Source organism: Rutidosis leptorrhynchoides, chromosome 11 (genome assembly GCF_046630445.1).
Source record: "Rutidosis leptorrhynchoides isolate AG116_Rl617_1_P2 chromosome 11, CSIRO_AGI_Rlap_v1, whole genome shotgun sequence".
Taxonomy (NCBI): domain Eukaryota; kingdom Viridiplantae; phylum Streptophyta; class Magnoliopsida; order Asterales; family Asteraceae; genus Rutidosis; species Rutidosis leptorrhynchoides.
In genome coordinates, this window is record NC_092343.1 from 311,094,796 (window position 1) to 311,122,081 (window position 27,286).

The following is a 27,286-nucleotide window of genomic DNA, read 5'->3' on the forward strand; positions in this document are numbered from 1 at the left end:
TCCCCATCATTCCGGGACACCCTTCGGATATGATATAAATTTCGAAGTACTAAAGCATCCGGTACTTTGGATGGGGCTTGTTGGGCCCGATAGATCTATCTTTAGGATTCGCGTCAATTAGGGTGTCTGTTCCCTAATTCTTAGATTACCAGACTTAATAAAAAGGGGCATATTCGATTTCGATAATTCAACCATAGAATGTAGTTTCACGTACTTGTGTCTATTTTGTAAATCATTTATAAAACCTGCATGTATTCTCATCCCAAAAATATTAGATTTTAAAAGTGGGACTATAACTCACTTTCACAGATTTTTACTTCGTCGGGAAGTAAGACTTGGCCACTGGTTGATTCACGAACCTATAACAATATATACATATATATCAAAGTATGTTCAAAATATATTTACAACACTTTTAATATATTTTGATGTTTTAAGTTTATTAAGTCAGCTGTCCTCGTTAGTAACCTACAACTAGTTGTCCACAGTTAGATGTACAGAAATAAATCGATAAATATTATCTTGAATCAATCCACGACCCAGTGTATACGTATCTCAGTATTGATCACAACTCAAACTATATATATTTTGGAATCAACCTCAACCCTGTATAGATAACTCCAACATTCACATATAGAGTGTCTATGGTTGTTCCGAAATATATATAGATGTGTCGACATGATAGGTCGAAACATTGTTTACGTGTCTATGGTATCTCAAGATTACATAATATACAATACAAGTTGATTAAGTTATGGTTGGAATAGATTTGTTACCAATTTTCACGTAGCTAAAATGAAAAAAATTATCCAATCTTGTTTTACCAATAACTTCTTCATTTTAAATCCGTTTTGAGTGAATCAAATTGCTATGGTTTCATATTGAACTCTATTTTATGAATCTAAACAGAAAAAGTATAGGTTTATTGTCAGAAAAATAAGTTACAAGTCATTTTTGTAAAGGTAGTCATTTCAGTCGAAAGAACGACGTCTAGATGACCATTTTAGAAAACATACTTCCACTTTGAGTTTAACCATAATTTTTCGATATAGTTTCATGTTCATAATAAAAATCATTTTCTCAGAATAACAACTTTTAAATCAAAGTTTATCATAGTTTTTAATTAACTAACCCAAAACAGCCCGCGGTGTTATTACGACGGCGTAAATCCGATTTTACGGTGTTTTTCGTGTTTCCAGGTTTTAAATCATTAAGTTAGAATATCATATAGATATAGAACATGTGTTTAGTTGATTTTAAAAGTCAAGTTAGAAGGATTAACTTTTGTTTGCGAACAAGTTTAGAATTAACTAAACTATATTCTAGTGATTACAAGTTTAAACCTTCGAATAAGATAGCTTTATATGTATGAATCGAATGATGTTATGAACATCATTACTACCTTAAGTTCCTTGGATAAACCTATTGGAAAAGAGAAAAATGAATCTAGCTTCAACGGATCCTTGGATGGCTCGAAGTTCTTGAAGCAGAATCATGACACGAAAACAAGTTCAAGTAAGATCATCACTTGAAATAAGATTGTTATAGTTATAGAAATTGAATCAAAGTTTGAATATGATTATTACCTTGTATTAGAATGATAACCTACTGTAAGAAACAAAGATTTTTTGAGGTTGGATGATCATCTTACAAGATTGGAAGTGAGCTAGCAAACTTGAAAGTATTCTTGATTTTATGTAACTAGAACTTGTAGAATATATGAAGAACACTTAGAACTTGAAGATAGAACTTGAGAGAGATCAATTAGATGAATAAAATTGAAGAATGAAAGTGTTTGTAGGTGTTTTTGGTCATTGGTGTATGGATTAGATATAAAGGATATGTAATTTTGTTTTCATGTAAATAAGTCATGAATGATTACTCATATTTTTGTAATTTTATGAGATATTTCATGCTAGTTGCCAAATGATGGTTCCCACATGTGTTAGGTGACTCACATGGGCTGCTAAGAGCTGATCATTGGAGTGTATATACCAATAGTACATACATCTAAAAGCTGTGTATTGTACGAGTACGAATACGGGTGCATACGAGTAGAATTGTTGATGAAACTGAACGAGGATGTAATTGTAAGCATTTTTGTTAAGTAGAAGTATTTTGATAAGTGTATTGAAGTCTTTCAAAAGTGTATAAATACATATTAAAACACTACATGTATATACATTTTAACTGAGTCGTTAAGTCATCGTTAGTCGTTACATGTAAGTGTTGTTTTGAAACCTTTAGGTTAACGATCTTGTTAAAGGTTGTTAACCCAATGTTTATAATATCAAATGATATTTTAAATTATTATATTATCATAATATTATCATGTATGAATATCTCTTAATATGATATATATACATTAAATGTCTTTACAACGATAATCGTTACATATATGTCTCGTTTAAAAAATCATTAAGTTAGTAGTCTTGTTTTTACATATGTAGTTCATTGTTAATATACTTAATGATATGTTTACTTATCATAGTATCATGTTAACTATATATATATATATATCCATATATATGTCATCATATAGTTTTTACAAGTTTTAACGTTCGTGAATCACCGGTCAACTTGGGTGGTCAATTGTCTATATGAAACATATTTCAATTAATCAAGTCTTAACAAGTTTGATTGCTTAACATGTTGGAAACATTTAATCATGTAAATATCAATCTCAATTAATATATATAAACATGGAAAAGTTCGGGTCACTACATAAGTGACCCGTTTTAGAAGTTGAGGTAGATGCTGAAATAGATTTACAATTAAACGTATGCTCAAATAATGCTAATGAACATTAATGGGATATAAATAAGTAAAGTCAAGAATATTAGTAAAACATAAAATCTATTATGAACACCAAAATAATAGGCATATATAAGATGTTTTGCTCTGTTATCAACTTCACGTTGGCTTAGTTGATAATAGATTCATTAGACATCTTTAAATAAACTAAGCATTCATGCATATTACATATCACCGTTGGGCAGAAACATAACATGCATGCTAATTATGCTTAATATATATTTCATTGTTCATGTTATCACACAACTAGCCGTTGGGTTCATTGAGTGAAAACTTGAATAATTATATAGTATGGTATTTCTTAAACTTTCACGTCAATTTAAACAACCATTCGTTGGGCCGGTCATCTAAATTAGCATAAAAGTTACCATTAAATCAATTGATCCTATTTAATAGATCAAATTCACATATTAGTGTCAAAACATCAACTAAAATTATTTGATGTTCATTACAGTTGATCACATCTTAAAGAATGATGACAAGTAACTTTTGACATAATGATGTACATTAAATTAATCACCAAGATAAATAATTTATCATTTCTATTCATCAATTAACATGCCATTAGATAAATACAGAAAATGATGTTGGTGAGCAGTCCATAAACACTTGCAAATAAACTAATTAAATTAATATAACCATACTGACATCAATACAACTATATTAATAATTTGATTTAATTAATTCCTTCGTGATAACAGTAATCAATATATTATCATTATCTTTCATCATGTAAATTAATTCATGTAAATTAGTTTTATTTATGTGAATTAAATTCCCCAAAATTGGCCAAAATCCTTTATGAAGTTACTCACCACCGATTGTGTCACGTCCTCCAGATAGGGCCTGGAAGAATAACGTGACTTAATATATCAATTGACAGTTGTATAAATGAGAACGACTCTACATGAGACATTTTGTTGAGTTTTGCAGCGGAAGATAAATATGTCTTTAATTGATATGATATGTAATGAAGACTCCAAGCATAGCAATCAATCATCATCAAAGCAGTAGATATACAGCGGAAGCAATATTTAAGTACCTGAGAATAAACATGCTTAAAAAGTCAACACGAGGTTGAGTGAGTTCATAGGTTTGTCATAAATAATGATTTCTGTAATAGTGTTAGACCACAAGATTTGTTTTTCATAAGTAGATCACTCAGATCCAGTCAAGTTGATCTCCCGCAGGATCAAAAAGTTATGCAGTGCGTGATATTTGTAACATCCCGCATTTTTCCGTTAAATTATTTTAACGACCGTCTTTTTTTTTTTTAGATAATATCTTCCGTTATCTAAATTTGTAGTTTCCGTTGACTAATGTTCATAATATTTCCGTTATTTAATTATAACATCACTCGTTTACTCGAGCGTTTTCAAAATATTCGTTCGGTAAAATCCCGCACCCGCTTCTAAACTCGAGGAACTAAAATTGACACGGGGCAAACTAGTTGACTAGGTCAACTAGTCCACCCCAATCACCACCATTCAATCATCTCCATCTCTCTCTCTTTCTCTCTATCAAGAACACACACACATTTACCCAATTCAATCATTCATCATCTAAATTCGATCTAGGAGGCCAACATCAAAACAAATTACGTATTTGGAATCCTCTCTTCATCCTCTACAATTTGATACCAACTTCATCTCGTTTGGGTAACGTTTCTAAAACTCTAAATTTCTCTAAATTCGTTTTATATACTTGAAATGGTCTTAGTTAGTGTCTATGGCTCGTGTATAACATGAATATATGTTTTGTTTGCTCGATTTGTTGTTTTGAGTAACTAGTTTGAACATTTGAAATGGGTTTGCTTAATCTTGCATTTTGGAAGATTAAATGTTGTTTGATTGTTAAAGTTCATGTTTTAATTGTGTTACTAGTATCACTAGCTTCGTTTTGATGCATAGGTTGATTAAGAAAACTTCAAACACATGATTATTGATTTTTGTGAATTTTGGTTAGGGTTTGATAGACTTTGAAATGAACTTTTGATGCGTTGAATGCTTGTTAATGTTGTTAGTAAGTGTTTAGATGCAATGTATGCTTAATTACCTTCGAAACAGCATATCATATGTGAAAATTGGATTCCCGAATCATAAAATACGTTTTACGAACTTGAAACTTTGAAAATAAACCTTTCTTGATCAATTGACGAGTTTTCGGTTATTGTAATTGATGTTTTTGCTTGGTGAAAGGTAGTTAATTGTATTCCTTGTCAAAAGAGCTTTCCAATGATATAAGATGCATATTCTAAGTGTTTACGGTTTGCGTTTTGTGCTAAATTGAATTTTGGATCAAGACTTGAACTTTTGAAACTGACCAGGTACCAGGCCACGCCTAATGTCGCGGCGCGACACCTCTGGCCGCGGCGCGGCAATAGCCGTGTTTGGGTTCTGACCTACTTTGTCAAATTTCGAAAAATGTTTGCTATGCTACGCACCTCCGATTCACATGTAACTTGTTCTAACATGCTTATATATGAATAAAAACCTCAAAAAAATAGTTCGGGACCCGACCCGACCCCGTTGACTTTTTCGTTGACTTTGACCAAGTATGACTATTAGTCAAACCTAACAAAACACTTATACAATCGTTCTAATCTTATTTTATACTTGATTCTTGCATGAAACTTGACAACGTGATTCACATGCTATATAATCGAGTCGTAATGAGCCATAGGACTAATTGAACACATTTTGCCCGACCTTGTGTCGTAACCGGTTAATTGATACAACTTACTTGTTTAGGTCAAGGCTAAGCAACATTCATGCACACGTTTACTTTGTGAAGTACATTTATACTCGTGCACTCGAGGTGAGATCATAGTCCCACCTTTTCAACAACTTTTTATACTTTTAAATTGTGGGCTGAGAAACATATACTTTGTTACATTTTGTACTACTTACTTTTATACTTTGAACACAAGTACAAGGAAAACAAACATTCCACAGCGAGTTAGAACAAAAATCCTCAATTCGATTATCATTAGTTACACTTGCAGGGTGTAAGCGAGAACTTATATTGTGTGGCCATACGGGTTTGACAAACCCTCATTACGGACGGTTCGCTACCGTCTACGGATGAAATATATTTTCAAGAAACAGTGTATGTTCTAACACTATTGTGATGGGGTTCTATGGAAGGAAACGTTAAGTCTTGATAATTGGGTGCTTGCGAACAATACTTTTGGAATGCAAACGATTTTGATAATCAACTATGGGAATACTAAATCTTGTGGTTCAAAACAACGTTTACAAATACACCTATGATTTCACCAACGTTTTTCGTTGACAGTTTTCTATATGTTTCTCAGGTTCATACATGGCTATTTGATACATGTTTCCGCGTACACTCATACTTGCTTGGGGTCAAGCATACATACATGCATACGCTAGTGATAGCACCTTTGGATTCAAACATGTTGTTTACATACTTACGCTATTTATAGCAAACCGTGACTTTCAACTTATACTATGTCGCAAGTTATTTCATTTATACTTTACAACTTTTGTAAACTTAAACTTGTTGTCGAACCGTTTGGTAAACTATACTTTGTAAGTTTTGTACATTTCAAATGAATGCGACATAATTTTGGTCAAACGAGTCTCATATAGGGACTACGACCACGTAACGGGACCTAAGTTAGCGGCACCGTCAATGACGATTTTGTTAGGTCGCTACAGATGGTATCAGAGCGTTGGTTGTAGGGAACTAGGATGTGCATTAGTGTGTCTGACAGAGTCGTTAGGACGCATTAGTGAATCTAGACTACAACCGGATAGTTAATCATTGCATCCTGACTTGCATTTGCTATAGATAGCACTTACTTGACTATTTGTGCATATATACTTGAATCTTTCTTAGGTGAACTCCATAATGGTACCAAACTTTCATCATACGAATCCGTATTCTGCCACTTCCTGGTAACACACGTAAATTCGAGATTCATGCGCGTAAGGATGACAACGACTTCATTGGTCACACTTGTCCGGGAACCCTGTCTCCCAGATTATGATTCGCCACCGTTTCAACTTACTATCGGTGTCACACCGGTGTTCCTTACTATCTAACACTTCTTGTTACTACCATCACTACTCTAGGTGAGTATCGTCATCGCTAATTATCACTACGGTTGCGTACTTTTTGTTATCATGATTCGTTACTCTTTTCGTGCCTAAGGGCATTATCGCTTGACTTGAACCGCAATGACGTGAACAATCATTTATACACTTCCCTCGGGGAACGCTTCTTTATAGTTGCACTAATTCTTTCGATTCAATACGAGTCACGTTAGAGACGTCGTTACACTTTGTTTATTTTAAACTTCACGATTACACGAACTTGAATCTATAGAGTGATGTGGGAATGGAGGTATGAGTTAGCGTAATATAACGACACTCGATCAACGTGGTTATACTACGGTAAGTCATACCAAAGTTCTAATGACACATGATGGTGGTTGGACTCGATCAACCTAATCACCACCATGTGCCATGTACATGACTTTATTTTTCTTGTTTGAACATCCGAAAACTCCGAGAATACTGATAACAACCATACCCGGGACACATCTTCGATTATTGTCAAACCATATTGATGCTTCCGAATGAATGACAAATTCTTTCGACTTCAAACATATGCTATACGTGTTTACTATCTCGTTTTCGCACAATTTTATCGACGAACTACAAAATGCTTGGTATGCTCACATCGAGGGGGAAACCTCTCTCGCTTTACACTCGCACTTTCGTATAAGGAAATCTTTATTCTAAATTCTCAATGGAGGGAGAGACTCCTCACGTTATACTAGTATTCGCCTCGAGGGTGAATAGTCCTAACGAACGTTTTTAGAAACCGATAAATCTTCCGTGGCGCAAAATTCTTGAGAAACAGAAACTTGTTCCAACAAACGTTTTCAAGTCCTAACAAACTTTTTCAAATATACCTTAAAGAAATGTACCTCGTTTCGGATCGAGATTCTCATTTCACTTCTAGATTTCAGAGTGCCTTACAAAAAGCTTCGGGACCACGTTTAGACATGAGTACCGCACATCAACCACAACCCGATGGACCGAGCAAACATATGATTCAAACCTTGAAAACCATAATACGAGTTTGCGTTATCAACTTCAAATTTACTTGAGAAAAGTTTTTGCCTTTAACCAAATTCTCTTACAACGATGGTTATCATTCAAGTCTTAACGTCACACCTTTTGAAATCTTATATGACCGGAAACGTCATTCTCCTTTTGTAGAACCAAGTAAATGGTAATCAAGTCACCGAACCTGGACTCATTCATGGAGTAACCGTTATGATCGTTCAAATCCAAGAAAGGCTCAAGGCGGACCGTAGTCGCCAAAAGAGCTATGCCGATGTTAGACGTGGACCTCTCAAATTCCAAGTGGTTAAAAGCGTAACGTTAAAAGTCGCACCTTAGGAAGGTGCAATCCGTTTCGGGAAACGTAGGAAGCTAAATCCGCGATACACAAAACCTTTTAAAATCCTGGGGCGTTTCGGACTCGTTACTAGCCGTTTAGACTTTTCAACTCATTCGAGTCTCCGTACATCCCACATTCTATGTATCAAACTTAAAGACGTGCCTTGCGAAACCAGGACTTGTTACCCTCTTCGACGAACCTACTATCGATGACAAACTTTCCTTCCTAGGAGAACCGGTTGAAATTTTGAATCATGAAACCAAACTCTGAAACAACGTAAAACCCCGACTGTCAAAGTTCGTTGAAATGCCCGATGAAGTACTTTCACTTATCCGTAGAATGGGCAACGCACGATCTCGATGAAGGAACAACGACTACTACTTTCAACTAAATTTCGGGACGAAATTTCTTTTAAGGTGTAGGTAATGTAACATCCCGCATTTTTCCGTTAAATTATTTTAACGACCGTCTTTTTTTTTTATAGATAATATCTTCCGTTATCTAAATTCGTAGTTTCCGTTGACTAACATTCATAATATTTCCGTTATTTAATTATAACATCACTCGTTTACTCGTGCGTTTTCAAAATATTCGTTCGGTAAAATCCCGCACCCGCTTCTAAACTCGAGGGACTAAAATTGACACGGGGCAAAGTAGTTGACTAGGTCAACTAGTCCACCCCAATCACCACCATTCAATCATCTCCATCTCTCTCTCTCTTTCTCTCTATCAAGAACACACACACATTTACCCAATTCAATCATTCATCATCTAAATTCGATCTAGGAGGCCAACATCAAAACAAATTACGTATTTGGAATCCTCTCTTCATCCTCTACAATTTGATACCAACTTCATCTCGTTTGGGTAACGTTTTTAAAACTCTAAATTTCTCTAAATTCGTTTTATATACTTGAAATGGTCTTAGTTAGTGTCTATGGCTCGTGTATAACATGAATATATGTTTTGTTTGCTCGATTTGTTGTTTTGAGTAACTAGTTTGAACATTTAAAATGGGTTTGCTTAATCTTGCATTTTGGAAGATTAAATGTTGTTTGATTGTTAAAGTTCATGTTTTAATTGTGTTACTAGTATCACTAGCTTCGTTTTGATGCGTAGGTTGATTAAGAAAACTTCAAACACATGATTATTGATTTTTGTGAATTTTGGTTAGGGTTTGATAGACTTTGAAATGAACTTTTGATGCGTTGAATGCTTGTTAATGTTGTTAGTAAGTGTTTAGATGCAATGTATTCTTAATTACCTTCGAAACAGCATATCGTATGTGAAAATTGGATTCCCGAATCATAAAATACGTTTTACGAACTTGAAACTTTGAAAATAAACCTTTCTTGATCAATTGACGAGTTTTCGATTATTGTAATTGATGTTTTTGCTTGGTGAAAGGTAGTTAATTGTATTCCTTGTCAAAAGAGCTTTCCAATGATATAAGATGCGTATTCTAAGTGTTTACGATTTGCGTTTTGTGCTAAATTGAATTTTGGATCAAGACTTGAACTTTTGAAACTGACCAGGTACCAGGCCACGCCTAATGTCGTGGCGCGACACCTCTGGCCGCAGCGCGGCAATAGCCGTGTTTGGGTTCTGACCTACTTTGTCAAATTTCGAAAAATGTTTGCTATGCTACGCACCTCCGATTCACATGTAACTTGTTCTAACATGCTTATATATGAATAAAAACCTCAGAAAAATAGTTCGAGACCCGACCCGACCCCGTTGACTTTTTCATTGACTTTGACCAAGTTTGACTATTAGTCAAACTTAACAAAACACTTATACAATCGTTCTAATCTTATTTTATACTTGATTCTTGCATGAAACTTGACAACGTGATTCACATGCTATATAATCGAGTCGTAATGAGCCATAGGACTAATTGAACACATTTCGCCCGACCTTGTGTCGTAACCGGTTAATTGATACAACTTACTTGTTTAGGTCAAGGCTAAGCAACATTCATGCACACGTTTACTTTGTGAAGTACATTTATACTCGTGCACTCGAGGTGAGATCATAGTCCCACCTTTTCAACAACTTTTTATACTTTTAAATTGTGGGCTGAGAAACATATACTTTGTTACATTTTGTACTACTTACTTTTATACTTTGAACACAAGTACAAGGAAAACAAACATTCCACAGCGAGTTAGAACAAAAATCCTCAATTCGATTATCATTAGTTACACTTGCAGGGTGTAAGCGAGAACTTATATTGTGTGGCCATACGGGTTTGACAAACCCTCATTACAGACGGTTCGCTACCGTCTACGTATGAAATATATTTTCGAGAAACAGTGTATGTTCTAACACTATTGTGATGGGGTTCTATGGAAGGAAACGTTAAGTCTTGATAATTGGGTGCTCGCGAACAATACTTTTGGAATGCAAACGATTTTGATAATCAACTATGGGAATACTAAATCTTGTGGTTCAAAAACAACGTTTACAAATACACCTATGATTTCAGCAACGTTTTTCGTTGACAGTTTTCTATATGTTTCTCAGGTTCATACATGGCTATTTGATACATGCTTCCGCGTACACTCATACTTGCTTGGGGTCAAGCATACATACATGCATACGCTAGTGATAGCACCTTTGGATTCAAACATGTTGTTTACATACTTACACTATTTATAGCAAACCGTGACTTTCAACTTATATTATGTCGCAAGTTATTTCATTTATACTTTACAACTTTTGTAAACTTAAACTTGTTGTCGAACCGTTTGGTAAACTAAACTTTGTAAGTTTTGTACATTTCAAATGAATGCGACATAATTTTGGTCAAACGAGTCTCATATAGGGACTACGACCACGTAACGGGACCTAAGTTAGCGGCGCCGTTAATGACGATTTTGTCGGGTCGCTACAATATTTAGACTAAACGTTGTTTGCCCCGTGACAAGTTGTTCTGTCCTTGTCGTTTTAATTTCATTATCAAGTAATACAAAGACTTAGTCAAATGTATCGGGGACGTTACTCCCAATAGGCCTATCCCCAATAATTAAGAATGCCGCAGCAATTAAAAATATCACTGTAGGGACTTAGTCCGACATAGCCGGGTATAGCATAGTTTTAACAGTTGGTACTGATATTTAGACTAGACTTTCAAGTTTTCCCCGCAACAAGTTATCGTTTATACTTGTCGGTTGGGAACTTGCTGGTCATAGCCCAACATATCACAGTTTAATAGTTGGTACTTGTATTTAGACTAGACTTTCAAGTTTACCCCGTAACAAGTTATCGTTTATACTTGTCGGTTAGGAACTTGCTGGTCATAGCTCAACATATTACAGTTTAATAGTTGATACGTGTAAAACAGTTATAAAAGTTGCGCATGTATTCTCAGCCCAAAAATATAGATAAAAGGGAGCAGATGAACTCACATTAAATAGCAGTTGAAGTATTCCACGCAAGAAGGAAAGTAAAGCAAGTAAGTGATCTGGATATCAACCTTGAGGTATAACGTTTGATTAGTTAATGTCTAACTTGACATAAAGTATGTTTATTAATATAGCAACTATATTGACAGTGACGGTTTTCGAGAAAAGTTCCTATTTCTCAAAAGTTTCTATTTTTGGAAACCTACTATTTATGAAAAACTTCCACTTATAGTAAGCTTCTAGTTTAAGAATGTTCGGGTTATAATTCTCAACAAAGATGTTGTACAATATCGCCCAAACTTCGTCGCTAACATGCAAGTCACTCGAATGATCTATTGTTACCGAGCGGCCCAGGATCTCTTGACCAGAATCTAAGTCTTGGCATTCGAGATCCACAAGCGTCCCATAATGGTAACAAGGATCACCCTAGGCCACAAGTAGCGGTGATGTTTGTAGTCTTTATACGCTATCTTTAATTATAACCTTCACGTTAGGTGCGTATATACATATATATTCATTAATTCGATTTTAATTATAACTCCTATATATTAATTCATAAAAATACTTTTATAATTTTTAGTAACATATATTACTAATTATAACATGTTATTTATTTTAATTTTAATTGCATATAATTTATAACATTATTTACATGTTTCGGTAAAAAAAAATAATAAATCGAAGTAAATAGTAAAAAGTAAAAAGTAAAAAGTAAAAAGTAAGAAAAGAATACTTACTAGTAGTAATTCTTCAAAGAGAGAATGAGAGAAATTTTGGTGTGAGTTTGAATGAGAAATGAGGGGTATTTATACTTGAAAAAATTAGGTAAAAAGAATAAAATAATTAAAAGAAAAAGAAATATTTTAATTTTTAATGGGATTTTAAAATTCAAAAGTATTAAATGTTAGGTCATGGGATAATGCACAAAATAAAATAATAAAAGTAGTTTTCCATTATAATTTTTAATTAAAAAGTAAGTTATTTATTTATTTATTTATTTTATTAAAAAATCATTTATTTTAAGATTTTTTTTATATATTTTTTTAAATAAACAAATTGATTTACTACTTTTCCAAGAATATTTGTCAATATTTTTTTTATTCATAATAACAATACTGATAATAAAGATATTAATTATTGATATCTTGTTTAAAAAGGATATTAATAATAATAATATTAATATATCAAATTAATGCGTAATTATTTATAAATAATTGTTCGTGAATTGTCAAAATTAGTCGAGGTTAAATGAAATCATATAAAGATTTTTGTTTAAATTTTGCCGGAAATTTACGGGTTGTCACAGTATCCCCCTGTTAATAGAAATTTCGTCCCGAAATTTAGTTGTTGCCATCAGTCAGCGTTGTTTGTAAACAGGTGAGGATATTTTCGTTTTATTTGGTCTTCACGTTCCCAGGTATGCCCGGGGCCTTTCGTGAATTCCAACTAATAGGATATTGTTTTGTTTCTAGCGTTTAAATCTTACGATCCATAAATTCTACGAAGTGCATTTTATTATTAATGCGGAGGTTATCTAAAGGATTTAACAAGAGTGTCATTGATTAGATTTTTCTCAGAAAGAGATGATGACGTTATACAAGCATTTCAATATACATGAAATGTGTGATGAATAATAGTGAGCTTATTTAAACCTTGAGTGTTTATGCCATAATATTAGGGTAGACAAAATAGAAAGGAGTTCATGAAAATCAAGGTCACGATATTTGATAGAGATAGTCATTGTTTACAACGGGAACATCTTAATGATGAATATGAGTTGGGAAATAGAGTTTTACCAATATTGGGTAATATGGAATGATATGATTCGATTACAAGAAGAGTATAAACGAAGCTATCGTAAAAGATTGAAATGAGGAAATTAAATGTTCGCTTTAACTTTTGACTTAGTCACGATTGATTTTCGGAATTTAAGGAATTAAGGAAATCTTCATAATCTTTATAAGATTTGATTCTCCGTTAATTAAGGAAATTGGGATTTTCTTTAATTAAATGCGGTGAATTTCCTCAATTGCTATGTCTGAAATTTTGCTATAAATTAGCTTCTTCCGTTTTATTATCTTCACCACTTATATAATTTCTTCCTCAATTCATACTTCCAAAGATTGTGAAAATGCTCCATCCAATTCTTGTTCTTGACCTTATACTGGTTATCGCCACAATATTCCTTCTTTTCCAACTCCCACCAGAGGAGTCTGTTTACTTCTATTATGCTCTAGGATTTATTGTGTTTTTAGTTCTCCCGTGTCTTTATATTTCTATACGCATTGATATACACGGTTTGTAATTTCGGTGTTGTTATCGGGATTTATATTTTCCTTTGAAGCTTCATGCTTTTGTAAAGCAAGTAACGGTCCAGAATTCGTAGGTATGAAGTTTCAAATGATCATAATATACAAAGCAGAAGGAAAGGTAATAGCACGATTTGATTTTTCAAATTACCAGAATATCCGGAAAGATAGAACTATCAAGAAAAATATTTTCTTGATATGTTTTAGAGTTTAAATGTAAGAGTCGTGTAACATGACAAATGATGATTATAAAGTCTGTGAATCATCATCTTCCATTAAAAATTTAGCATGACTTACTGTAATATAATCACGTTGCCCTGACGTCATTATATTATACTAACTCATGCATCAATTCTCAACACTTCTTCAAAACATTTTAAACTTGAATTTTTCAGAATATAGAAACTAATACAGTTTCCTTTATGATGTAATAAAGTTATCGCAAAGAGATAATTAATTGCGCACAAGAATCGTTATAAAGATATCTTCATAAATATAGAGGATATTTATAACGAAAGATACAGTGATATCTTAGAATTTCTAAGATCGAATGATGATAAAGAAGATTTGTCCGTAAAGGTTTAAAGTCAGGAGCAAGGTATTCGTTAATGACCTCAGCAGATACTGAATCATTTGGATTCTTTGAAGGCAGGTTTAATCTTTGTGATTTATCTACAGCCTCCTTCATACTTTGCTCAATCCGTTTTCCAGTCCCAAATCTGAGCTTATACCATTCTTTATCATCAAACTTTTGGCCCTTAAGACCTTCTACAATGTTTCCTCTGCATTTAATGCATCTATATTTGAATCATCGGTTATCAATGGTTTCAAGAAATTTTATTTTTAGATGATTAAATGCTGACTGTAATCGTCAACGGATCTGATGGTTGACGAATAGGCGTTGTTGATTTCAAAAGTAATGAATGATAATTTCGGTGGTTTGATGTGATAATTCATCATAGAATATGAATGAATATAATTCATGAATGTAGTGATTTTAGGAAGATAACACCTGCTAAAGCTTTATTTGAATTCCGATATGTTAATTTCAGAATGTGTAATTGATTTTGTATGAAGATGATTGTGTATCATTGTGAAGGTAGTGCGTATAGTTAATGATTTATGAATCGAAATTGAAGAATGTACAGTGTATTAATGTGAGATGTAAATATTTCTTTGGTATTACCTACCCATTAAAATATTTTCACAATTAACAGTTTGTACAACAGAATTTACAATCTTTATGAAGATATACGTTCATATATGTATCTTCAGATATAATCATGGATTTAATGAGTTAATATATATTAAACTCATCTGATTTGCAGTTTGGAACGAGAGTAAATAATCTCCAAAACCTTAGACATTTCATAATTGTCGCGAAATATTTCGCTAATGAAGTTATGAATTCAATACATTCATCGTTACACTTGATTTATTATGAAATGGAGTTTATTGTGTTGAAGCAGTGATTACCGATTGCTAAGTCATTAACAAAGGATGTACATCATAGCATATTAGTGATATGAATTAACCAAGTAGTACATACTAGTTAAGATTCACACGTAATAGTTTAGTACAAAAAGATTTATTATTGTTCCAAATCATATATATATATAAGGTATACATATATAATTGAAGAATGAGTCAATACATCTTAACTCTTTATTGCTAATATTCATTGGTATCTTTGGGGCGTATGATGTTGATATCCGAGGTACCGAATGTGATGTTGAGGCGTGGGATGCGGATGTTGTTATTGATGAAGCTGATGGTGCTGATGTTGTTGCTGATACTGATGCAACTGCTGGTGCTTATAATGCTTGCTGTGTTGATGATGTTGGCAGTACTGTTGAGGCTGTTGCTGATTCTGGTAGTGTCGTCGGTGCTGGTGATGTTGACGATACTGCTGGTGGTGTTGCGGTTATTGTTGGTATTGCTTGTGGTGTTGGTGGTATTGCTGGTACTGGTGGTTCTGATTATGCTACTGGTGTTGCTTGTGGTACTTGGGTAGTAGGTGTGAGCCTAGCTTCTAAATCGTGCACCGTTTCCTCCAGGGTTTCTACTTTATGCTCGAATCTATGGATTTGTTCTACCCATTCCTCAGTAAGGTTTGTCAATTCTTGATATTTAGTTCGAAGTCTTCTAACTTCTTCTAGTAACCCTATCTGATCAGAATTTGGGAGTATAGGACGAATACCAATCTGTCACGTCCTCCATATAGGGCCTGGAAGAATAACATGACTTAATATATCAATTGACAGTTGTATAAATGAGAACGACTCTACATGAGACGTTTTGTTGAGTTTTACAGCAGAAGATAAATATGTCTTTAATTGATATGATATATAATGAAGACTCCAAGCATAGCAATCAATCATCATCAAAGTAGTAGATATGCAGCGGAAGCAATATTTAAGTACCTGAGAATAAACATGCTTAAAAAGTCAACACGAGGTTGAGTGAGTTCATAGGTTTGTCATAAATAATGATTTCTGTAATAGTGTTAGACCACAAGATTTGTTTTTCATAAGTAGATCACTCAGATCCAGTCAAGTTGATCTCCCGCAGGATCAAAAAGTTATGCCAGTGCGTGATATTTAGACTAAACGTTGTTTGCCCCGTGACAAGTTGTTCTGTCCTTGTCGTTTTAATTTCATTATCAAGTAATACAAAGACTTAGTCAAATGTATCGGGGACGTTACTCCCAATAGGCCTATCCCCTATAATTAAGAATGCCGCAGCAATTAAAAATATCACTGTAGGGACTTAGTCCGACATAGCCGGGTATAGCATAGTTTTAACAGTTGGTACTGATATTTAGACTAGACTTTCAAGTTTGCCCCGTAACAAGTTATCGTTTATACTTGTCGGTTGAGAACTTGCTGGTCATAGCCCAACATATCACAGTTTAATAGTTGGTACTTGTATTTAGACTAGACTTTCAAGTTTACCCCGTAACAAGTTATCGTTTATACTTGTCGGTTGGGGACTTGCTGGTCATAGCCCAACATATTACAGTTTAATAGTTGATACGTGTAAAACAGTTATAAAAGTTGCGCATGTATTCTCAGCCCAAAAATATAGATAAAAAGGGAGCAGATGAACTCACATTAAATAGCAGTTGAAGTATTCCACGCAAGAAGGAAAGTAAAGCAAGTAAGTGATCTGGATATCAACCTTGAGGTATAACGTTTGATTAGTTAATGTCTAACTTGACATAAAGTATGTTTATTAATATAGCAACTATATTGACAGTGACGGTTTTCGAGAAAAGTTCCTATTTCTCAAAAGTTTCTATTTTTGGAAACCTACTATTTATGAAAAACTTCCACTTATAGTAAGCTACTAGTTTAAGAATGTTCGGGTTATAATTCTCAACAAAGATGTTGTACAATATCGCCCAAACTTCGTCGCTAACATGCAAGTCACTCGAATGATCTATTGTTACCGAGCGGCCCAGGATCTCTTGACCAGAATCTAAGTCTTGGCATTCGAGATCCACAAGCGTCCCATAATGGTAACAAGGATCACCCTAGGCCACAAGTAGCGGTGATGTTTGTAGTCTTTATACGCTATCTTTAATTATAACCTTCACGTTAGGTGCGTATATACATATATATTCATTAATTCAATTTTAATTATAACTCCTATATATTAATTCACAAAAATACTTTTATAATTTTTAGTAACATATATTACTAATTATAACATGTTATTTATTTTAATTTTAATTGCATATAATTTATAACATTATTTACATGTTTCGGTAAAAAAAATAATAAACCGAAGTAAATAGTAAAAAGTAAAAATTAAAAATTAAGAAAAGAATACTTACTAGTAGTAATTCTTCAAAGAGAGAATGAGAGAAATTTTAGTGTGAGTTTGAATGAGAAATGAGGGGTATTTATACTTGAAAAAATTAGGTAAAAAGAATAAAATAATTAAAAGAAAAAGAAATATTTTAATTTTTAATGGGATTTTAAAATTCAAAAGTATTAAATGTTAGGTCATGGGATAATGCACAAAATAAAATAATAAAAGTAGTTTTCCATTATAATTTTTAATTAAAAAGTAATTTATTTATTTATTTATTTATTTTATTAAAAAAATCATTTATTTTAAGATTTTTTATATATATATATATTTTAAATAAACAAATTGATTTACTACTTTTCCAAGAATATTTGTCAATATTTTTTTTATTCATAATAACAATACTGATAATAAAGATATTAATTATTGATATCTTATTTAAAAAGGATATTATTAATAATAATATTAATATATCAAATTAATGCGTAATTATTTACAAATAATTGTTCGTGAATTGTCGAAATTAGTCGAGGTTAAATGAAATCATATAAAGATTTTTGTTTAAATTTTGCCGAAAATTTACGGGTTGTCACAGATTGACTCCATTCAAATTTCTTTACCAACCACCAATTAATTAGCAGAATAGGATTTGTAAAATCATTAACATCGGTGAAGTAGTAAAGGATTTGTGCCGTAACAATTGGATTAAAAATCATTAACATTAATAACAACCAGTAATTAAACCATTGATTACGATCATTAATTTAGATTATAAAAAAAACATAAAACCATGTATGAATCAATTCACATCAGAAACGTTAAGACGATGTTAATATTTAAAGATTCAAACAACTGAATTAAATATATGGATTACATGTTTCTTAATTGCTCATGATACCACATGTTAATTATTTTATCATCATACAGGATCAATCATAACATGTAATCACAAATTAATAACAATAACATGAAAGGAAGACTTACTTGATGGAAGAATTGATTTAGGATTAGAGTTTGAAGATGAAGCTATTAGGGTTAATCAATTCCCACAGTAATATCAAGAATCCAATGGGGAGATGTTTTCTCTTGTTCTGGTGTTCTTAATCAGAGAGAATGCGTTATTGATATTATGCAGAGAACCACGCACCCTAATTGTATTTATATAGTTATTACAGTTATTCCCATTAAATAACTGTAAATTATCAGTTAGGGGTATTTATTGTCATTTAGGCAAACATTAGGGGTATGAAGTGAAAATGATAATATGGCCACAAATATATTTGCGGGTCTAACAAAACTGTGTATTCAAAGTTGTGTTAAGTGCTTTGTTGTCTAACACATTGGCTCTTGTTTGTATATATCTTCACCAACTCCAGACAATGCCCTAAAAAACAAAACATAGAAATCTCAAAAGCAGCTTCTAAAAAACTCTAATAAAAACGTGTAGAAACAAAATTAGCAACTTACCAAATATAACTTCCCATAAAGAAATATGTAAACAATAATCTGTTGGGATCGAACCCGCACACATATCACTTTCGAGATCGATCTCCATCACAATAAGAATCACACAACCATGTATAAGTCAATAATCAAACGACAGAATATAAAAGTTATACGCACACAACATTTTACGTGGAAAACCTCTCAAGGGAGAGTAAAAACCACGGGACCAGCGGCCACTTAAATTTCACTATATACGAATAATATTACAAGAATGAACGCTCATTATAACACTCCTGAATATTATCACGTATCTCTCAACACCTCTCAAAACCGGTAGATTACAATAACGGAATTCGCTCCCATCGTTATTGAATCACCGAGACCACAACTCGGGACGGAGTTAAACGACTCTCATAAACTCTCTATCTTTATCTTTAACTCCTCCAATTTTCTCTACATACAATGACTACTATATATAGCCTAGGATTCCCTCCACAAAAGTTCCCACCAAAAAATTTCCCTCCAAAACTTCCCGCCAAATCTTCCCACCAAAACTTCCCACCAAAATATTCACACCAAAAATACTCCCACCAAATATTTAGATAATTTAAATCAAAAATATAACACATCCTCCCTTGATTCAAATTCTCTAAATCTCGATCTCGAACTTGGATTGTTGATCTTCATCTTGTTGCCGCCGACTTTATCTCAACCGGGACACGCCGCTAAACAATCTCATTGTTAGGAAGACTTTCGACACAAGGAACTCTCCATGATCAACTCTCCACCGAGCCTCTTTAACTTGAACCTCTCTTCAATATCTTCTTCATATCGTACAATTTCAGCAGCAACTTCAGACACATGTGTCTCCCAATCTACACTTCTGATCACCACAAAAATCGGTCACAATATAAATCGAAGTGTTTTGAACCCTCTGTCCAAAAATCACGACGATCCAACGGTTAACGAATCTGCAGCACCCATTTTTTCTCAACTGTGCTGAAACCGACGAACCAAACTGCAGCAGACTTCAGACAATAATATCTCTCGAACGACCACTCTAATCAAAGATCCCAACGGTCAGATCGTGTATCTACCTCTTATAAACCTACAGTCCAAATTTCACACCGATCCAACGGTTAACGAATTCATACCATCAATTCTCTTGTCACTGCGCAGAATATGACGAACCAAACTTTTTTTCTTGCACAAATTGACTTCCTCCCGGTTATGCGATTCTTCTCCATGAACCCCGCTCTGATACCATTTTGTTGGGATCGAACCCGCACACATATCACTTTCGAGATCGATCTCCATCACAATATATGATGACCCGAAAAATTTTGACTAATTTGAACCAATTCTCTATATGATTTAATATTATGTGAATATACATATATATATATATATATATATATATATATATATATATATATATATATATATATTATAAGATGTACAAGTAAAACACTAATTGCTACTGTAAAAACGACTTTGCTACAGTATAACACTATTTGCTACAGTAAAACACTATTTGCTACAGTAAAACACTATTTACTACAGTGAAATACTATTTGCTACCGTGAAAATCGTATTTTGCTACAGTGCTACAGTGAAAACGCTATTTGCTACAGTGAAATACTATTTGCTACAGTGAAAACGTATTTTGCTACAGTGCTACAGTGATTTGCTACAGTAATACTGTTTGCTGCAGTACCGCTATTTGCTACAGTAAAACACTATTGCTACAGTACACTATTTGATGTCGACGAACTAGCAAACAAAAACAGAAAAGGCGGCCATGCGATCGCATGGAAAAAACACTGAAAACTCATGCGATCGCATGAGCTACAGTAAATGCAAAAGTATTATAAAAGGTCAGTTTGCTCGAACGAAATATCACACCTTCTATCTCTCTGATTCTTTTATATATATAATTATAATTTTAATTTTAATTTTAAGTTTAATAATAATAAAGTATATTCGAGGGTATTTTTAATTCGGGTTTCAAACCGTTTTAAAATAAGGAAATATTGGGTATTGTTCGGGGTATTGTTCTTGAATCCAAGACCAACCATACAGTCGTCTACCATCATTACGTCTACGCAATTTGCCTACAATATTGAATCGCAATATTGAACTGTGAGTTATAGTCTCCCTTTTTAAATACTTTAAATATTTTTGGGCTGAGAATACATGCAATTTATTTTAAACGCAATAAGACACAAGTACATACTAAATTCTACATTGAGTTAAACCGAAAATCCCTTAGCTTTGGTAACTAGTAGCTGCCAGTACATAGGATATGGACTGGTGGGCGCGAATAATTGTATATGGATCCATAGGGCTTGACATCCCCGTCCGAGCTAGAGCGCTAGCCTTTTAACGGACGTATGTTATTTGAGTTTAAGACACGTTGGTTTGCGTGTATTAAAACAAATGGGGTAATTATCACTATAGCGTTAAGTTTAGTTACCAGGGTGCTCTGTTACGTAGAATCTATTGATAAACTTTTGATGAAATCTTGTGTTCTATCTTTATATATGTTTATGACTCGAGCAATTAAACCTATAACTCACCAACATTCGTGTTGACTTTTTAGCATGTTTTATTCTCAGGTCCTTAGAATGCTTCCGCTGTGATGTGCTTGTTGCCTGCATGGAGTCTCTCATGCTTTGTACAAAGTTTATTGCATTCAAAATAAAACTGCGTTGTGTAATAAATAATTGGACTGTGATGTCAACCTGTAAATTAAAGACTTATGTATTTCGGGGTTTTGCTTATACCTAAGCACTCACCCACATGTTTATAACTTTTTATGTTTAGAAAGTCACTTATTTTAATGAATGCAATATTTTATCAAAACGTATCACATAGAGGTCAAAACCTCACTGTGGAATCAATGATTAACGTGCCGCGTCAATAGCGATTTTGACCGGTCATTACAGTTGGTATCCGAGCTTGAGGTCATAGGGAACCAGAAATTACATTAGTGTGTTTAACTGGTAATTGTTAGGATGCATTAGTGAGTCTGGACTATGACCATATTTGTTTTTACTGAATTTTGCTTATCATTTGGTCAAAAACATTATATGTGATATATTTATATGCTAACATAATTGTTGTTTTAATTATGTGATAGATGACTTCTTTTAATCCTATCATTTTGTACGACTCGGAATCGGACACTGAATCTATTCTATCCACAACTGAAAAGGGCGTTCCAATACCTATTAAAGAAGAAATTGTGTTAGCCGGGGAATCTCAACTCCCGGTAAATTCAGAGGAGGTTCCAGCTCCACCCAACTCTAGTTTTCCGGAGCCACAGTATCGTTGGCATGGACCCATGATCCCTGGAGTAAACGAGGATCGTCCATTTCTAAACAAATATGGACAATGGTCCAGATATACCGCCGACGGGTGGGTTGTGCCGATTACGCCTGGCAGATTTCGGTTCATGACCACCGGTACATATTCTCGCAGTTCGTCATCATATTCTTCTACACATGACTCAGACAGTTCATCATCAGACGAGATCAGTAAGGAGGAGGATTTTGCTAATGAAATAAAAGAGATCACTAAGGAGAAATTCCAACTTGCTATAGATAATAAAAACAACCACGATAATAAAAAGTCCTTAATTATTAAAAAGGAACAGAACCATTCGATCTGTAACCACCCTTATTGTATTAAACCCACTGAGGCAACGGGTACCTCAAAACCCCAACCAAAAATAAAATACACTGCCAGAATGTCTGTCGGACCATGTGCACACAAACAATTGGCAGAGAGAACCAAATGGGAAGAAGTTTCTGATAGTTCTGAATAAACGACCTCGCAACCATAAATCTTCCATGCGCTATTCTATTGCTTATGTGTGCTACTCTATCTTGTTATGTAGAATAATCATATGTAAAATATCGGTATTGTATGGTATTGTATTATTTTGGTTTATTAATAATAAATGCATGGAATGATTATTTGTATTATTAATACTTATTATTATTATTACATAATAAAGTAGTAACTCGCTATAATTTTTCATAGTGGAATATTATTAGGATTTTAGTAGTTAATTCCTTGTACTAGCTATTATGTATGAACTTAACGGGTAGGTAATACCCTAGAAATAATTATAAAATGCTAATAAGAAGAAAAGGCTTTTATAATAATCGGTTCATATTATTAATATGCTACGATTAACTATTGACAACTCATTTTACCTATAATATTCTATATGATTAAATTATATCTGTTGTATTTATTGAAGAAACATGTCTCAAATGTCGGATGCTGAGTTTGAGCAACTAGTCGAGAAACGTGTGAATGAAAGAATTGCTGCAGCCGAGGCAGCAAAAGCAACAGCGAAGCAGCAGCCAAAGCAACAGCCGTAAACACAAACTCACGAAACGGATGCTCATACAAAACTTTTCAAGGATGCAAACCACAGACGTTTAGTGGAACCGAGGGACCAGTCGGTCTAACCCGATGGTTTGAAAAGATGGAGTCCGTTTTCAAAATCAGTAATTGTGCGAACGGAGACAAGTCAAAGTATGCTTCGTGCACGTTGCAAGACGGTGCACTTACTTGGTGGAACAATTATGCTAAAGCAGAAGGAATAGATACGGCATATGATATCTCTTGGGAAGAACTGAAAAATATGCTAATCGAGGAGTACTGTCCTCGAAACGAGATCAGAAAAATGGAATCTGAGTTACGTAATCTGAAGGTTATCGGCGCGAATCTCAATAACTATGAAAAGCGTTTCATGGAACTAGCCTTGTTGTGTCCCGAATTGGTGCCAAACGAGAAACGAAAGATAGAAATGTATATTGACGGTTTATCGATCAATATCAAAGGAAATGTTACATCGTCCAAACCAAATACGATGCAGGAAGCCATGACAATGGCACACCAACTCATGGACCAGATCACAGAGAGTTCGATTAAGGCACCAATTACCGAAGTCAAGACAACTGAAGGAAAGAGGAAATGGGAAGACTATAAGGGCAAAAGTACTCAACTGAAGAAACAAGAAACTTTTAAAGGTAAACAAGATGGGGCAACTGCTAGTCCAAACTATAAGGGACCCCATCCGTTCTGCAAAAGATGTTACACACATCATGCAGGTTATTGCAAGTGGTCTATGATAAGTGCAACAAGAAAGGACATGTGGCGAAAGATTGTTATGCCACCGTTTCTGAAGTAAAGACAAAACCGACCGATGTCAAGAAATGTTTTCGATGCGGGAAGTCTGGTCACTTTATAAATTAATGCCCTGATAAGGAGAAGAACAAAGAACCCACACGTGCAAGGGCATTTAATGTTAGTACCAGTGAAGCACGTGAGGATCCTAATCTTGTCACGGGTACGTTTACCGTTAATAATCAACTAGCTTCTATTATGTTTGATACGGGTGCTGATAGAAGTTATATGTGTAAAGACTTTAGTTCTAAACTAAAATGTGCATCATTGCCTCTAGACGATAAATATACTATTGAATTAGCTAATGGTAAACTGATAAAAGCCGATAAAATTTGCCATGGTTGCGAAATAAATCTCGCTGGTGAAACCTTCAAAATCGATTTGATACCCGTAGAATTAGGAAGTTTTGACGTAATCGTTGGCATGGACTGGATGTCCAAAACAAGAGCGGAAGTTGTTTGCGCTGAGAAAGCGATCCGCATCCCTCGAAAGGATGAAACGTCATTAATGATTTATGGGGAGAAGAGCAACTCGAAGCTGAACTTTATCAGCTGTATGAAGGCCCAGAAACTTATAAGAAAAGGTTGTTATGCTATTCTGGCACACGTAAAGAAGATCGATACTGAAGAAAGAAGCATTGATGACATGCCGGTTGTAAGAGAATATCCCGGAGTATTTCCAGAAGAATTACCGGGGCTACCTCCACACAGATGTGTAGAATTCCAGATTGATCTCATACCAGAAGCTGCACCTGTAGCCCGATCTCCATATAGACTTGCACCTTCAGAAATGCAAGAATTACAAGACCAGTTGCAAGAATTATCGGACCGTGGATTTATTCGTCCTAGTTTTTCACCTTGGGGTGCTCCTATTCTGTTCGTCAAGAAGAAGGATGGATCTATGAGAATGTGCATAGATTACCGAGAATTAAATAAATTAACGATCAAGAATCGGTACCCATTACCGAGGATTGATGATTTGTTTGATCAATTGCAAGGATCAAGTGTTTATTCTAAGATTGATCTACGCTCCGGATATCATCAGTTGAGAGTGAAGGAAGAAGATGTTCCTAAAACCACGTTCAGAACCCGTTACGGTCACTATGAATTTTTAGTCATGCCTTTTGGATTGACTAATGCTCCAGCAGTATTCATGGATCTAATGAATCGCATCTGTAGACCGTATTTAGACAAATTTGTCATTATTTTTATCGACGACATATTGATTTACTCGAAGAACGAGGAAGAACATGAGCAACACTTAAGACTGGTACTAGAGATACTCAAGAAAGAAGAATTGTACGCAAAATTTTCGAAGTGTGATTTCTGGTTACAAGAAGTACAATTTTTGGGCCATGTTGTCAGTAAACATGGAATTAAAGTTGACCCCGCCAAGATCGAAGCCATTAGTAAATGGGAAACACCGAAGACTCCAACACAAATTCGCCAATTCTTAGGTCTTGCTGGTTACTACCGAAGATTCATTCAAGATTTCTCTAGAATCGCCAAACCCTTAACTGCATTGACTCAAAAGGGAAAGAAGTATGATTGGTCTATGGAACAGGAATCCTCATTCCAGTTATTAAAGAAGAAGTTTGTGATGACCCGGGAATTTTCGACTAAATTTAAACTTAATATTTATATGATTTCGATACGATAAGCAAAGTCTGAAATATTGAGTCTCGAAATTTTTGAACTATTTCATGAAATCATTTGACCTTCGACTGTTCCGACGATTCACGAACTATTGTTGTAAATAAAAATATTTATATATATACAAAAATAAATATAAACATATAAATAATAATTGAAAGTAATATAATATAATAAAATCAAATATGTAAATTAATATACATAATAATTAAGTTACTATTGAAGTTAATATGATATAAAACATAAATAAGATCTATACATAAGTAATAATATATATATTGTAATTAATAAATATTAGAATTTCAAAATATTATATAGTTGGTAAATATGATATAGTAATACATTGTATCATATTAAAATTGGTTACAAGTTTGAATATAATTATTATGTTAATATTAATATCATTACTCTCATTATTAATAATGATAATATTAACATATGTATTATCATTTCTAAAATGAAATAGAAAATTTAATATGCAAAAGTATTATTACTAATATTAGTAATAGCAACAATAATATTGAGACTATTATAAGTAGTGTTATTATTAGCATAATTAGTAATATTATTGTTATCATTTTATTGAGATTATTATTATTAAACTGATTCAAATAATCAATTTTATGATTATTAGTATTATTATTAATTACTATTACTATTAATATAATTATTAGAATTATTAATATTATTATTCATCCTTTATTATCACTATTTCATTTATCAAGAATATGTAAATATTAAGAAATATTATATTATTATTAGTAATAATATAGTTAAAATTATTAATTTCCAAAATAATAAATTTTACACAGATATAATTAAACAGATATATAAATAAATATATTGATGATTTACGTTTACAGATACATGATAGAAACCTGTACAAATACGTATTATATACATATATATAATTAATATACATACAAATACTGGATAATTTATATTTCATCTAAATGTTTTACAACTGAACGATTAACCTACTGGATTGATAAAACTGGATTGGTCGATTTGAACTTGATAATGATGAAGATGAACTTATTTATACGGGTTATATATTTATTCGAATGGGTGTTTATCAGAAAAATGGAAATGGAGAAACGGTTTAGAGTGTTAGCGGGTGAGCGAGGGGTCTCGGGTTCGAGCCTTGGCAGGGTCAATATACATCTTTTTGAGCCAATTTTGATGAGGTAGTTTT